Source organism: Narcine bancroftii, chromosome 10 (assembly GCF_036971445.1).
Source record: "Narcine bancroftii isolate sNarBan1 chromosome 10, sNarBan1.hap1, whole genome shotgun sequence".
Classification (NCBI taxonomy): domain Eukaryota; kingdom Metazoa; phylum Chordata; class Chondrichthyes; order Torpediniformes; family Narcinidae; genus Narcine; species Narcine bancroftii.
In genome coordinates this window covers 23,951,793-23,967,913 of record NC_091478.1, presented here as the reverse complement: position 1 = coordinate 23,967,913, position 16,121 = coordinate 23,951,793, and the positions used below count along the sequence as shown (strand labels likewise).

The 16,121-nt window shown below is 42.6% G+C and overlaps 1 long non-coding RNA gene across 1 annotated transcript; it reads left to right on the top strand.

The window, feature by feature from the left end:
• The first annotated feature begins 1,717 nt into the window (after positions 1-1,717).
• LOC138744303 (uncharacterized) lies at positions 1,718-11,907 on the top strand. Its single transcript, XR_011345437.1, has 3 exons — positions 1,718-2,868; positions 7,228-7,338; positions 11,529-11,907. It is a non-coding gene; the product is annotated as an uncharacterized lncRNA (long non-coding RNA).
• Positions 11,908-16,121: the final 4,214 nt, after the last annotated feature.

Genomic DNA, 16,121 nt, shown 5'->3' with positions numbered 1-16,121 from the left:
CTCTACCTGCGGGATTCAGTCAGCGGTCGACGCTTCCTCATCGACACCAGGGCCCAGATCAGCGTCATTCCGGCCACAGCCATCGAGTCCTGGAACCGACCTCGAGGACCTCCCCTCCATGCAGCCAATTTGACGGAGATCTAAACATATGGAGACAAGACTGTTCACTTCCAGATCGGCCAGCGGAAGTTCTCATGGAGGTTAACCATTTCGTCCCTTCCAACCGCCATCCTGGGTGTCGACTTCCTCCTCACCCACAGACTACTGGTCGGCATTCAAGGTAGGAGACTGGTAGATGCCCGTACCTTCCAATCTGTTCGCCTCAACGCCTCCCGCACAGAGCAGCCACAGATGGCCATGGTCAGCACGACCAAGGACAAGTTTCAGCTATCCTGGATGAGTTCCTGTCCCTCCTCAACCCATAGTTCTCCACTGCCTCACCATGCCACGGGGTGTTTCATTACATCCCCACCCAAGGCCTGGCGGTCCACACCAAGGCATGCTGGCTCCCGCCAGATAAGCTCCAGATAGCGAAGGAAGAGTTCTCGCATCTGCAGGAGCTGGGGAACATCCAATGCTCCGACAGTCCTTGGGCCTCACCACTCCACCTGGTCCTGAAAGCCTCCAGCAACTGGCGCCCCTGCGGATATTATCGACGGCTTAACGACACGACAGTACCTGACTGTTAACCGATCCCTCACATCCAGCACAACCTGCATGGTGTGAAGATATTCTCCAAGGTCGATCTGGTGCGTAGGTATCACCAAATCCCAGTGCACCCCGAGGACATACCCAAAATGGCCCTCATCACCCCTTCAGCTTATTCGAGTTCCTACGTATGCCGTTCGGGCTCAAGAACGCCACCCAGACCTCCCAGCGCTTTATGGACACAATGGGCAGGGATTTGAATTTCGTATTCATTTACCTGGACAACATCCTTGTCACCAGCAAAGACCAGGCACAACATAAGTCTCACCTGTGCACCCTCTTCTCCTGACTGGCTGACTTCGGCCTGATGATCAATCTGGTCAAGTGCCAGTTCGGGAAAGAGTCCATGCAGTTCCTAGGCCATACCATCACGGCCGAAGGAGCCACACCTGCCACTATGAAGGTCGCTGCAATCGGGGAGTTCCCACGCCCGGACAACCTCAAGGGGCTACAGGAGTTCGCGGGTATGATCAATTTCTATAACCGCCTCATTCCAGGTGCTGCACGCATCATGCAGCCGCTCTTTGCCCTCATTCTGGCCAAAGACACGACACTCGCCTGGACTCCAGAGGCCAGCAGGGCATTCGAAGCCACAAAAGATGCCCTCATGAAGACTACCCTCTTGTCCACCCACGCACTGACCTGCATATGACGCTCTCCATCGATGTCTCTACCATTGGCACCGTCCTGAAGCAGCAGGTGAAAGGACAGTGGAAACCACTGGCATTCTTTAGCCAACTTCTTCGCCCGCCAGAGCGCAAGTATAGCGCTTTCAGTCGTGAGTTGCTGGGCATGTACCTGGCGATGCGCCATTTCCACTATTTCTTGGAGGGGAGGCCTTTCGCCATTTTTACCGACCACAAACCCCTCATTCAGTCCATGCAGTTCCTAGGCCATACCTTCATGGCAAGAGATCCCTGGTCTGCCCGCCAACAGCGTCACCACGTGTGGGAGTTCACCACTGACATTCGGCACAATGTGGTCACCGACGCACTATCACCCCGGCCATTTGCGCGCTAACAACCTGCCTCGAGTTCAACCAGCTCGCCCGGGACCAGAAGTCCGACGAGGAGACGTGAGCCTTCAGGACTGCCATCATGGGCCTGCGGTTCCAGGACCTCCCAACTCCTCACGGGAAGGGCACCGTCGCATATTTAGAGTCAGAGGTGGAGTTAATTGTGCGGTTGGGATTTTGACAAAAGAGTTGACACTCGCCGAGCGAACACATCAGTTCGACCATGTTTTCTTTTGTCATATTTTAGTCACTCTTTTGGTATTTTTTAATCGTGTATTCAGAAGTAACGTTGCTGGGGATGGTTTGGGGGGACTGTGCACCTGGCGTTAAATTGCGGGAGTTCCGCTCCTTTTAGCAGAGAAAAACACACCATATCGTAACATGCGGAGCACGTCCTCTCAAGAAAAATAGACAGACAGAACGGTAACAGGCCCTTCCGGCCCACGAGTCCGTGCCGCCCAATTAACCTACAATCTCCGGACATTTTGAAGGATGGGAGAAAACCAGAGCACCCGGAGGAAACGCACGGGGAGAAACTCCTTCAGAGTTGAAGTCCGAGTTGTCCTAACTGCAGCCCGCTCACCCACACTCAAATGAGCCGATTATTGCATTTATAGGGATTCTGCTTATGACGTGTCTGCAACGTCACGCACAACATGTATCGATTTATGCATCCTTGTCTGACAGATTTTTACCCACAGACACCAATAGTTATGTGCTATAAATACCCTCTACTGTACTGATACCGTTCAGCTCTACAAAGGCAGTCTGCGGAGCACCAGATACCTTTCCCAATGGATTTTTCAAGCCAAACCTGATTTCTCGCGTTGGGCAAGTATTTTACGGGTCCTCTTGCAGGGAAAACGCTCCTTTCAAATTCCAGGGTATTATGACAGGTGGAGCGAAGACGAGAGACATAATTCCTCATCTTCAAACAACATGGGGAAATTACACTGTTTTAATCCTGCTTCCTTCCTACATAAAGCATTGCAGAGAATGATCTGCGTACCTCACTCAAGGTTAATTTTCTCGTCATCATTTCTAATTGACAACTCCACGAAACTCCAGTCCAGTACCTTCACACCTGCGGCAGGATAGACACGTCTATTAAGAGATGAGAAGGTCCTGTTTCAAGCGGGTAGTGAGTAAGTACATTAATTCATTGGTTATTTTCTTATTAAAACTCTCTTCATAAAACTTTCAGCGCGGTCCCTTCACGAATTCGTTACTGTCCTGTTGAACTGGCAGTCTGGTTGCTACAAAAAACAAACTCCCCATAAATTAAGAGCTGGTGAAGGTGACAGGTCTCGTCTGGCGGGTGATAAATTGTTTGCAGGAGGTGAGGCGCATGTCAGAGAAATCCCGAGACCACCCAGCTTCCAGGATTTAGCTCAAGGAGATCCAAAAAAATAAACTCCCGGATGGAACTGCGATGTTTCAAAATAAAACACATTCATTCCTTCATCTGCGCCCATGTCCCTCCACTTCTACAAGCGACGAGAGGGTACGAACAACAAGAGTGCAGAATTTTTTTTTTAATGCGTGGATGTTCATAAAAATACTTTGGTTCTTTTAAATTAAAATCAGAGCATTTGCAAGATTTTGTCTTGAAGGATGGCTATCAAAAACTCGCTGGAGTTCAGGATGAGGAGAATCTCATTAAAACCTACCGAACGTTGAACGAGCTGGAGAGAATGGACGTGGAGGTACTTCCAGTGGTAAAACAGGGAAGTCTGTAGACACCGTGGTTGAAATAAAAAATACAAAGCTGGAGAAACTCAGTATATAAAGTGTCCTTTATATGCCAAAGATAAAGTCAAGTTTATTGTCATCTGATTGTACAAGTACAACCCGAAGAAACAGATTTCTCTGGTCCTCGGTGCAAAACACGTAGCCGCACAACCAGACATAACACACAGACAAACAATGCATATTCAGGACAAGTATTCTATCTGTAATAAATAAATAGATAGACAGACAGACAAATAAATAAATAGATAGATAGATAAAGAGAGGGACAGATAGATAGGTAGATATTGTTTTGTGGGATGAAACTGTTCCTAAGCCTGGCGGTGCTAGCTCTAATACTTTTTGGGCTTGAGTGGGCGAATCTAGGACCAAAGGGCACAGTGTTAGTATAAAAGGACATTCCTTTAGAACAGAGAGGATGAGAGAGTTCTTCAGCCAGAAGGGGGTGAATCTGTGGAAGTTGATGCCACAGGTGGCTGTGGAGGCCATCATTGGGCATACTTAAAGCGGAATTTGAAAGGTACTTGATTAATAAAGAAGTCACAGGTTATGGGGAGAAGGTGGGAAAAATGGGGTTAGGTCAAAAAAAATACATCAGCCATGATTGGAATGGTGGACCAAATTCGATGGGCCAAATTCTGCTCATGGGATTGAATTGTTTATTGTCATGTGTACCAAGATGCAGTGAAAAGCTTTGTTTATCCAGGCAAGTAACCCATATTTAAATGCAACAGATAGTGTAATAAGAAGACAAATGTGCAAAGTGTGGCATTACAATGAGTCAAACTTTAAAAAAAAATTTGGACATGCAACATGGTAACAGGCTCTTCCAACCCACAAGCCCATGCCACTCCATACACACAATTAATCTACAACCCCCATATGTTTTCAAGGGTGGGAGGAAACTGGAGCACCAGTTAATTTAAAAGAAAACCCAGACAGATATGGGAGAATATACAAACTTCTTACAGACAGCGTGGATTTAAGCCCAGGCCACTGGCACTGTAACAGTGTTGCGCTGACCATTATTCTACCTGCGATGCTCTTTATGCAGAGAATAGTGGAAATTAGTGTTCAACAGTAGAAATGTTTAAAAGTTAATATGGTTTGTTAATTTGCCTTCAGACAGAATAATGCAAGAGGCCATTTGGCCTCTCATGCTAGCCCTTCTCATCAATGAGGTTCTGCCCATTCTTCACAGTAGTTCAGTTTCCTTGAATGCTTGGGTTAGATGATCCCTCAAATCCTGGTCTTTGGATGATGGACATTTTCTTCCCATCGTAAATGGGAAGCTCCTTGATCTGAAGCTTCAACCCCTTGCCTCCTGATTCCATGACGAGGGAAAACATCTCTCAAACCCTTCAGAATCTGTTGCAGATGGATGTGGACATTGGTGAAATTGCAAATGATGAAAAAGATGCTGCAAGACATCGGCACAATGTCACAATGAATACGAAGGCCCCAAGTAAATGTCAAGACACTTAGGTGTTGATTTGTATGCTTGCCTTCATAAAATGAGGGACTGAGTAGGAGAGTTGGGATATCATGTTGCAACTGTACAAAATATTGGTTAAACCATGGTCAGACCACATACAGTGCTGATCACGACCCTACACTACAGGTAGGAAGTGGTAGCAGTAAAGGGAGTACAGAAAAGATTCACTGGGACGCTGTCTGGAATGGAGGGCTCCAGTTAGGAGAGATTGGATGCCCTGGTTTACTCTCATAGAAACATATGAATCTTATAGAGGTTTATAAAATCATGTGGGGCATAGACGGAGACTTTTTCCAGAACAGGCGGGTCTAGAATTAGAAGGTATTGGTTTAAAGTGATAGAGGAGAAATTTAAAGGACGGGTAGAATTTTCACAAAGTGAGTGATGATTTTCTGGAATGAGGTGCTGAAAGAGATGAGAGAAGAAGATACAATTACAACATTTAAAAGGCATTTGGACAGGCTATCCGACGGGAGATGCATAGAGGGATATGGGCCTCATGTAGGCAAATGGAGTTAGCATTGATAAGTATTAAATTTGACATGGATAAGGTCGTCTGAAAGGGCCCATTACTGTGCTGTATAATTCTATGATCTGATATGCTTCACCTGTCATTCTTCTGAAACCTCAGGAGCACGAATCCAACCTCCTCAACTTTTCAAACACACTTTGCCAGGGGATTGAGCAGCATCAATGGAAGTAAAAGAATGGTTGAAATTTCAGGCCAAAGTGCATCTGGACATAGAACAGATCTAGTGTAATGAAGATAGGATGGGAGGGTGAGATAGGGCCCCCACACAGGATTGGTGAACCTGTTCCACCCCTCCCACCTCCACCCTCTTTACACTTGCTTGTGTTTGAACTTCCCTCACTCTTGATGAAGAGTATTGGCTCCAGACATCAACCATTCTTTTCCTCCCACAGATGCTGATTGACCTGCCGAGTTCTTCCAACAGACTTTTTTAGCTTCAGATTTTTATCTGCAGTTTCCTGCATGATTCCCCAACCTTTCATCCACCATAACTCCTTTATTCTGGGATTGACCAAAGTAAACATTTTCAGAAATGTATCTGAATACAATAAAAACCTCTGGTATCCAGCACCTATCGGGATTGGTAGATGGTGGATAAGTGAATTTTCTGGTTGCTTGAGATTGCGTGTTGGTGGATTGGTGAACTAGTGGCGAGACAGGCCAATTTTAAACTTCGTATTTTTTAACAATTTATTTCCTGCAATTATTGCTTGAATTCTGAATAACAGGGGTTTTACTGTACAACAGAACTTAAAAGAGTTATTGCAAAAATTATTTCATGAAGTATCCAAAAATTCTATACATTTATCAAGGAAAATAATTGCATTTATACATTTTTCCAAATGGTAGGATTTTCTGAAATGGTTCAAAACATTTCATCACCATTATCTTGGAAGAATTACAGGCAGCTAATTTGTGTGAAGTAAAACCCACAATGCAAATATTAATAAATAGGTAACTGTGTCAGTGGTGTTGGTTAGAGCAATATATGGTGGCCTGCAGGGTATTTCTCAGCTCTTCAGAATACTGGCATGGATTCTTTTGTATTTACTTGAGAAGGCAAACATGATTATGCATTTTTCCAAACACTTCAGCAGAGCCTCGCTTCCTGAGTCCAGCACCAATACACGGCCTTGATTCTGGTCCAATACTCTGATAGGGGTCTTGAACTCAGGCGTGAGTGAAGTTGAAGTTGAACACACAACTCGTGAATTCTACTTTCTCACCATAATCAGACACAGTCACTGTTATGTTGGAAATTTTCCAAAAGGTCTCCTTTAATCCTATGTCTGCGCTTCATAACCTGTCAATATGGGATTTGAGTTTTTAAAATGTGGAAACACAAGAACAGAAGAAATCAGATCAGGAGTTGGATTTAAGAGCCATATGGACTCCCAAGCCTGTTTTGTCACTCGGTAAGATCATGGTTGCTTTTAACGTTGACCTTAGCACTTCCCTGCCTGATTTTCATTATTCTTGATTCTCTGTAAAAGACCCACCTTAACCCTCAGCTGTCTTCAGAATCAGAATCAGAATTTATTGTCATGAACAAGTCACGAAATTTGGTGTTTTGCTGCAGCGTCATAGTGTAAACATTCATATTATGAACCATCTTACAACACTAATGTGTGTGTGTGTGTGTGTGTGTGTGTGTGTATTTATATATGTAAAATTAAAATAATAGTGCACAAAAAGTAAGGCAGTGTCTTTGGTTCATTGATCATCCAGGAACCTGATGACAGCGGAGAAGAATCTGTCCCTGTGCTGCTGAGTGCTCGGCTTCAGGCTCCTGTACCTCCTTCCTGATGGTAGCAGAGTGAAGAGTGCATGGCCTGGGTGGTGGGTATCTTTGAGGATAGAGGCTGCTTTTTAAAGACACCGCCTCATGTGGATATCCTCGATGGAGTGAAGTCTGGTCCTGTGATGTTGCAGGCTGAGTTAAAAACCCTCTGGAGTTTATTCTTGTCCTGCGATTTGGCGCCTCCATATAAGAGAGTGATGCAACCAGTCAGAATCCTCTCCATGGTACATCTGTAGAAATTTTCGAGAGTCTTCAGTGACAGTCCTCAAGCAACTCACAAAGTCAAGCCAGGGCCGGGCCTTCTTTGTGGTTGCATCAACAAGGCAGCTCTGGGACAGATCCTCAGAGGTGTTGACACCCAGGAATTTAAAGTCTTGACCCTCTCCACTATTGAGACCTCGATGAGGACTGGGTCATGTTCCCCTGACTCCCTTCTGAAGGACATATTATCCACATATCCTTAAGATGGCGAATTCCAATAATCATAACCCACTGAGGGAAAGAATACCTCCACTTCAAAGTCTTATTCTCAGGATAATGGTCACCCATTTACTGCCTAATTCTAGATTCCCCAGTGATGATTCTGTCGGTCTCCATCAGAATTTTTTTATCTTTCAATGAGATCCCCCCTCTCATTTGTTTTCAGCTCTAGATAAAATCAACATTACTCACTCTCCCTGCAGAGGTAATTCCTTCATCCCAAGAATCAACTCCATGAACCTTCTCTACATTACACACATACATAACTGATAAAAACAACCCTGACTCTGTGACCATACAACAGGGTGCTTGCATGCATTTGAGAAAGTTAATGCTCATACTGAGATCCTTGGTGAAAAATATTATTACCATCAAATCTCTGACAATACCATTTCATAGTTGAGATGCTTATTGGTCTGTGTCACTAGCAGTGAGGTGTAGATGGTCAAAAATTTCTTGGCATAAATATCACCAAGAATTTGTCCTGCTCCATTCACGCTGATGCTTCACCAGGAAAGTGCACCCAATGCCTCTGCTTCCTCAGGAGGCTAAGGAAATTCGACGTGTCTCTGAGGTTTCTTGCCAATTTTTGTAGATGTCCCAAAGAAAGCATTCTTTCAGGATGCATCACAACTTGGGACAGGAACTGGTCCGCTCAAGACCACAAGAAATTGCAGAGAGATGTGAATACATCGCACAAACCAACCTCCTCATGATCTCAAAGTAAGGGATCTGTCATCGCGACCGCAAAATCTCTAATCAGGACTAAGCCTTTCCAGGCTATGTTGAAAGTAATCTTCAGAATTCTCTACCCAGGAGGGCTGTGGAGAATCAGTTACAGAATCCATTTGCAACAGTTGATGATTAGACATTTAAGTACGCAAGGGCTCTGGGATAAGTAGAGAGAAGTGGTGTTGAGGTAAAAGATCAGCCTCAATCATATTGAATGGTGGGAGTAAGCCACATTTTCCCTTTAACTCATCTTCTCATTCCAATTTCAAGAGCCATGCTGTGTGAAAATTGTCTGATTCATTTTGCACATCGAAACAGTGATCAAATGGAACTATTTAACCAGCTGCGAAGTTCCTTGAATCACCTTAAGATTAAATGGCCACCCTTTTCAATTCCCTATCGCATTCCCTTGCTGACAAGTCTGTCTATGGTCTCATCCATTATCAGACTGAGCCCACCCGCAAATTGGAGGAACAACACCTCACCATCCGCCTGGGAACCTCGGAAGGCATTAACATCGACTTCTTCAGTTTCTGTTAAAACACCCCCTTCATGTCCCTGTCTCCATTTCTCTAGTTCAGTCTGTCTGCCTCTCTGTCTCTACTCCCTTTTCCCTCTATCTCCTTTCACAGAGAAAATCAATTCTCGCCATTCTACTTACGATATCCAATTAACATTTTTGTCTGTAGGTCTGGACTCTTCCCTCTCCTATTTTTACCCCTTTCTCTCCCCAATCTTTGTTCAGACATCTGCCTGCTATTTGCTCAGGCCCGAAATGTCAGTAATATATCTTTGCCTCCTATGATGCTGTGAGACCTGTGGAGTTCCTCCAGTGTTCAGTGTGCTTCTACTACAATCATAGCATCTTCAGACTGATGTTTCTGCCTTAAGATTATGGAAAGCATTAAGTAAATGCAATCCTTTTTATTTCAGTGTGTATATCCAGGATTTTCATTAAAGATGGAATGAATGCATAACAGCTTTCTGAATTGATCAATTTCAAGTCAAATTTCCAGCATTTCCTGTATTTTATTTCATTTAAGGAAGGACGTGCTGGTATTGGAGATGGTTCACAGAAAATTTACAAGAATGATTCCTAGAATGAAGGGATATGAGGAACGTTTGAGAGCTCTTAACTGTACTCTTTGAAGTTCAAAGGAATGAGGTGGACCTCATAGAAGGATTTTGAATGTTGAAAGGCCTGGACAGAATAGATGAGGCAAAGTTGTTTCCCATGGTAGGGGAGTCTAGAACAAGAGGGCACAACTTCAGGATTATTGAAGGACACTCATTTAGAACAGTGATGCAGTCAAATTTCTTTAGCCAGAGAGTGGTGAGCAGCAGCATGTGTCCGAGCCGCGGGCTGTCTCTGCTGTTCCCCAGCTGTGTCTGGGGGTGGGGGGAGGAGGGAGGGAGGGGGAATGAGAGGGGAAGGGAAAGGATGGGGAGGGAAGTGGGAGAGGGCAAAGGAGGGGTGGAGAGAGGGAGGGAAAGATGGGGAAGGGAGGGGAATAGGGAGGGAGAGGGGGAAGATAGGGATTTGCTGCCAGAGTGGAGGCCAGGTCATTGGGTGTGTTTAAGGCAGAGATTAATAGTTATCTGAATAGTCAGGGTATCAAAGGTTATAGGGAGAATGGAGGGGAGTGGGGCTGAGTGGGAGAATTTATCAGTTCAGCGCAGACTCGATGGGCTGAGTGGCCTACTTCTGCTCCTATACCTTATGGTCTTATGGAATCGAACACCATGCTATCTGATCATTTTAGATAATGGTTTGACTTTTCCGGACCAATCATTCATTCCTTTACACACCCTGCTACTATCCTGTTATCCTTGCTTAATCATCTCTTTGGTCATTTATGGTCTCCTGTAACAAACCCTTCCAATATCCCCTTTTCTCTCTTCCCATTCCTTCCTTGGTACTTTAAAACCCAATAACATTTACCAGTTTTGGTGCCTGGAAAGATTGTTTTTCTTTCTCTGCTGTTTCTGCTTGACTTGTAGGATATTTCTATCATTTTCTGTCTCTGTTGAGATTGGTTGCATTGCCTTCTTGGAAGCTAAAAAAGATTCACTAAGACTAACAGAATCCACCTGAGTGCAGAGTTGACAGCCCTGTTGGATGGTGATGGAAAAGATGTTTCTCTCACACATGAAAAGATGTGAGATGAGAATTCTTCACCATTAAGTAATAGACAAGAATCATCCACTAGAAAAAGAACATTGTGTACCTGTGAATCAGAAGGCCCCAAGTTAGAACAAGTATGGGTATTTAAGCACTGCACATCATTGAGAAATTGTTTCATTGCAGGGGTTGGCATCTATCAAATGAGGGGTTAACCCATCTGTCTGCTTTATCAGACGCACTATTTTATGCGGAGCAGTGGTTCTCAACCTTTTCACCTTAAGTAATCCCTTTCTAACCACAGAGCACCTATGGCATATAAAATCTTAAGTTTTTGCCCCCCTAAACTCACATTCTATTGTAGGTAATCCCTATGCCATAAGTACTCTGTGATTAGTAAGGAATTGCTTAAGGTAGTATGTGAGTGGAAAAAAATAATTTGAAACCACTGTTTTAATCGTACCTAATTGACTTGTTATGTGCACGGTTTCGTAACTCCAAAGGAACTGGGCCAAAGACAATTTTTCTCAAGCAAAATATTTCAGTAACAAATGGGTCTAGAGCAATGATTCTCATTCTTCCCTTCCCACTCACATACCACTTCAAGCAATCCCTTACTAATCACAGACCACAGGTCAAAGGGTAGGCAAATAGATCTAGCCCAGAATGCCAACTTGGGTAAGTTAGGCTGAAGCACCTGTCCCACGACTCTATAACTCAATCTGGTAACCAATTTAATTGTCGTCCGTGAAGGCTGGCTGTGCCCAAGTTGGCTGCGCATTTGAAACCTTTCAACGTCATATTTAAAAGCGCATTGAGACAATCTCAGATTGTGTCAATGCAAGTAAGTACAATGACTTTACCTGTGATACTTTTTTTTGCTGACTTGTGTAGATGAACGGATCTCGGATGTGACACGATTGATAAATGTGCTGCTATCAACATCTTCTTCCTCATCTTGAAATGTAAGGCTCTTGATGGGTGCACAGGTCAGACACAATGGACTCAAAGATTGTCCCCCAACCTGTTTTTGCGAAGGTGTTTATGCAAATGTACACAGGAAGGACTCTGAATGCTAAAATGAGTATGAAATATTAATGATTATTGGGGATAGGAGTTTTTTTGCTGCTCCTGGAAATGATTAGTCATAAAAATACAGGCCTTGGAGATTTTTGTCTGACATTGATCACTGCAGCTCACGATAAATAGAGGAATAGATTATCCAATCAAAGTAACCGTGGCCACAGCTGGGTAATATCTAATAAGATGAAGTTCCTCGCCATCTAAATCCATCTTGTTAAGATTACAATATGATTATAATTGTATCTGTTAATAAATTTTTAACAAAAATCACATTACTTTTGCATTTTTTTAACTTAAAGATGAAACTGTCTCCCATTGTTGCAAAAGTATCTTGTACAAAGACACTGATGGTTGAAACTGTGCCAAATATTTAGCATTTATCGTGTGTGTAAGCTAAAGAAAACTTAACACCTTTTATGACAAACGTCAAGTGACATAAATCATTTGACATGCAGTTCATGACACTTGAAGAACAGAGAAACAACATCCTTTCATTCACACCTTAATGTCAAAAGCATTCATTTAACCACACTGAGGTTGTTGCTTGCAAACCTTTTGTCAAGCGTGTAGTTCTTTTGTTACCAAAATATGATGCTGAAGAAGCCAAGGTGGCGTGCAACAGCAAGTGTTGGATGGTTTCGCTCAGGTACTGTAATTGTCTGCAGACATTCTTCACCAGATGAGACATGTCAAAACCATAACATGCAACATTATGAGGAACTGCCAACAAAAAAAAGGTGAGTTCAGAAAATTGAAATTGTTATGCACTGTTGGGAAACTTCAACTCATTAGATCATCTCAGGAGACTAAAGAGTTGACTAGACTTCTTCAAAATGAGTCCAGGAGTGATATAGCATTGACACAGACCCTTTGGCTAGTGTTGACCAGCATGCACCCATTTACACGAATTTACATGAATTCTATAGTTACGTTCCTATCAACTCTTCCCCAATCATCTTTTAGCCAGAGGTTGGTGTATTTGTTGACACATGTGGTTGTAGAAGCCATATTATTTGGTATATTTAAAAGAAAGATTGATAGATTCTTGATTAGGCAGAGCATCAAAGGTTATGCAGAGAAGGTAGACAGTGGAGTTATGGAAAAATGGATCAACTCATGATGGAATAGTGGGGCAGGCTGGATGGGCTGAATAGCCTATTTCTGCTCCAATGTCTTATGGTCCAATTCTCCCAGTCATTTGCACTTACACAGTAGGGGAAAATTAGAGTGGCCAATTAGCTTACTAACCCATACGTCTTTGGAAGGTGGAAAGGAACAGAGCACCCACATGATCATATGGAAAACATACAAACTCTACACAGGCAGCACCAAGGGTCAGGATTGAAGGAAAAACATAATGCTGGAGAAACTCAGCAGGTCAGTGTTCTTTATAGAGCACAGATAAAGATACACAACCAATGTTTTGGGCTTGAGCCCCTCATCAAGGTAAAGGTAAAAAGGCAAAGGTTCCATTATTGTCATGTATGACAAAATGTAGGCAGGCGTCCAAACAAAATGGTGGAGAGAAGGACAGGGGGAGATGATTGCTGGAGCTGTGAAGCTGTGGCTAACTGTGCCTACTGTGCTTTAGTCTGTAGGTTTTCAATCACAGCCTGTTCAGAATTTAAGTCCAGAAACTGTGATGCATCATAATACACAAATGCTTATCACATTGTACATTAATGCTATATCCATTATTTAATGCACATGTTCATTAATTTGATTAGGATATGGCCTGGCGACAGCACAACACTTTTTGCCACCCGCACTGTGGGTCATTGCATATCATGGTGAGTTAATGAGCTTGGAACTATAATCACTGCTCTTATTGAACCCACTCAGCAGATACTTCAGGAACTGCCTCACAGATGGTACGACAGAGGGGCTTTCATTTCTACAACAAGTTTCAAGCCTCAGGTCATGATAAATAACTTTGCAGCTCACATCATAGCTTTGAAGTGGAGTTGCTGTTGTGATTTAAGATAAACATTTGCCTATTTTGTGATGTTCACAAACAGCAAGTGATAGCCATATAACCAAAGAAAAAAAATGAGCTATTCAGGATAATATCACTTCCCAGTTCTTAGTCTGCAGTTTCACAAATTATAGATTTTCCAGTTCATGTTTATTATTAACTAACTGTACATACAGTATTTCACCATATAAAACAGTGTTTCTCAAACCTCACATACACACACAATACACAGCACATAATAAATACATATGTACACAGTACATAGAATACTACAGCACAGTACAGGCCCTTCGGCTCACAATGTTGTGTCAACCTACCTACCCCCTCAAAAGAAAACGAAATTCTCCCTCCCTTATAACCTCATATTTTTCTTCTATCCATATGCCTAAAAGTTTTTTTTTAAATTCTCCTATTGTTCCAGCCTCCACTACCACCCCTGGATATGCATTTCAGGTACCCACAACACTCTGTGTAAAAAGATTACCCCTCATGTCTCCCCTAAACCTTCCTCCCTTCACTTTGTATAGATGTCCTCTGTTTTTTTTCTACCCCCGCCCTGGGCAAAAGGTGCTGGCTGTCTACCTTATCTACACTTCTCGTCATCTTGTAGACTTCTATTCAGTCACCTCTCATCCTTCTTCATTCCAAAGAGAAAAGCCCTAGCTCTGCTAACCTTGCCTTATAAGACATATTTTCCAACCAAAAAGATATAATTTTAAATAAATACATATAAATATTTCAGGATGAATCAGGTGCTCATCCAATTCTTTTTAAATGTAATGAGGGCTTCCATCAGAGAATTCTGAAACTCAAATTTTCTTTAGTTGAAATTATATGTCCTTATTCCCTTTAAAACTTCTGTTTATTAATTTATCCCTACATCTGTTTATTACTAACCTCTCAGTTTGGGGATGCCTCTCATTACTTTTACTAACTTCAATTAAATCTCTCCTTCTCAACCTGATGAAGAGAAAAATATTGGCAAGGATACTGGGGTTCACTTCATGCTCTCATCAAAATAATCCCATGGAATCTTCTACACCCGTCAGTGAGGGCAGATTGTCTAAGGCATCTCACCTGGAATATATTGGCTTTAACATTTCATCCCCTCAGTACAGTAGGCTCAGCCTAATTTTCGGTTGTGTTCAAATCTCTGGAGTAATGGTACAAAATGTGCATTTACCCAACTAAGAGGTAAATGTCTGCGAGATGCTCAGAAAATATCCTTTGTTGCAATTTGAATGCTACCATGGAAATATTTTATACATCAATGAGCAGTCCTTGATTTAATATTGAATCTGAAAGACAACACATCTGACAAGGGAAGTACCAGTGCTCAGGACAGGAACAGGCTACAGAGTGTTGTAAACTCAGCCAGCACGGAGTCCTCACTCCATTAAGGATATCTTTAAGAGATGGAGCCTCAAGAAAGCAGCTTCTGTCATCAAAGACCCTCACCACCCAGGTCATGCCCTTTACTCACTGCTACCATCAGGAAGGAGATACAGGAGCCTGAAGGCACACACTTAAAATTTCAAAAACAACTTTTCCCCCTCCACTATCAGATTTCTGAATGGACAATTATCCTCTTTTTTGGACCAGTTATTTATTTTTTTAATCTTTCATTTATAGAATTCTAATGTACAGTAATTTTGCATCTTGTTCTGCACAACACTGCGGTCGCAAAACAACAAATTTTGTGATACATTTTCATGATCATAAACCTGATTTATATTCTGATTCTGAAGGGTACATTGCAGAGGAGAATCGGATATACAGTACAAGAGTCTTCAGATGCTGAAATCTGGAGCAAAAAAAAACAATCTGTTGCAGGTACTCATCAGCTTAAGCAGAATCAATGAGAGACAAAGAATGCCCCCACCCCACCCCTCTAACCCGCCACCGAGTTCCTCCAGCAGATTGTGTTTTTAGGATCAGATATATCTTGTTGTTCAAGAGCCAATGTAAAACTTAAATGTGCAGCGTCCTACTGAACTAAGGTGCAATTACAAATGTAATGTTAATTTTACTCAGAGAGAAAAAAAATGATGATCTGCCATGCATTAATCAGAAAATATTACCTTAGCTATGAATAATTCCTTGCCATGTGAGTTATATGAATCTGATATGAAATAAATTTTCTTGTTGAAAAATATAGGAAAGAGACCAAGGAAGATCACCAAAGTTTGAAACAAGGTCAGAAGATCACAAACTACTGGTCGTTTGGTATTTCTTTTCTCTCTATTGGGTACAGTAATTTATTTTTCTCCACAATATGATGTTCAGAAATAATTGAGGCAGGGATAAGACTGACTCTTCTTAGTACTTAGGTATAGGAGATACATTAAGGAAAGCCACTCAGGCCCATATTTATTGAATATGGCACCTGCTGGGTTAGGATGGAGTTGAGCAACTTACCAGCTCATTAT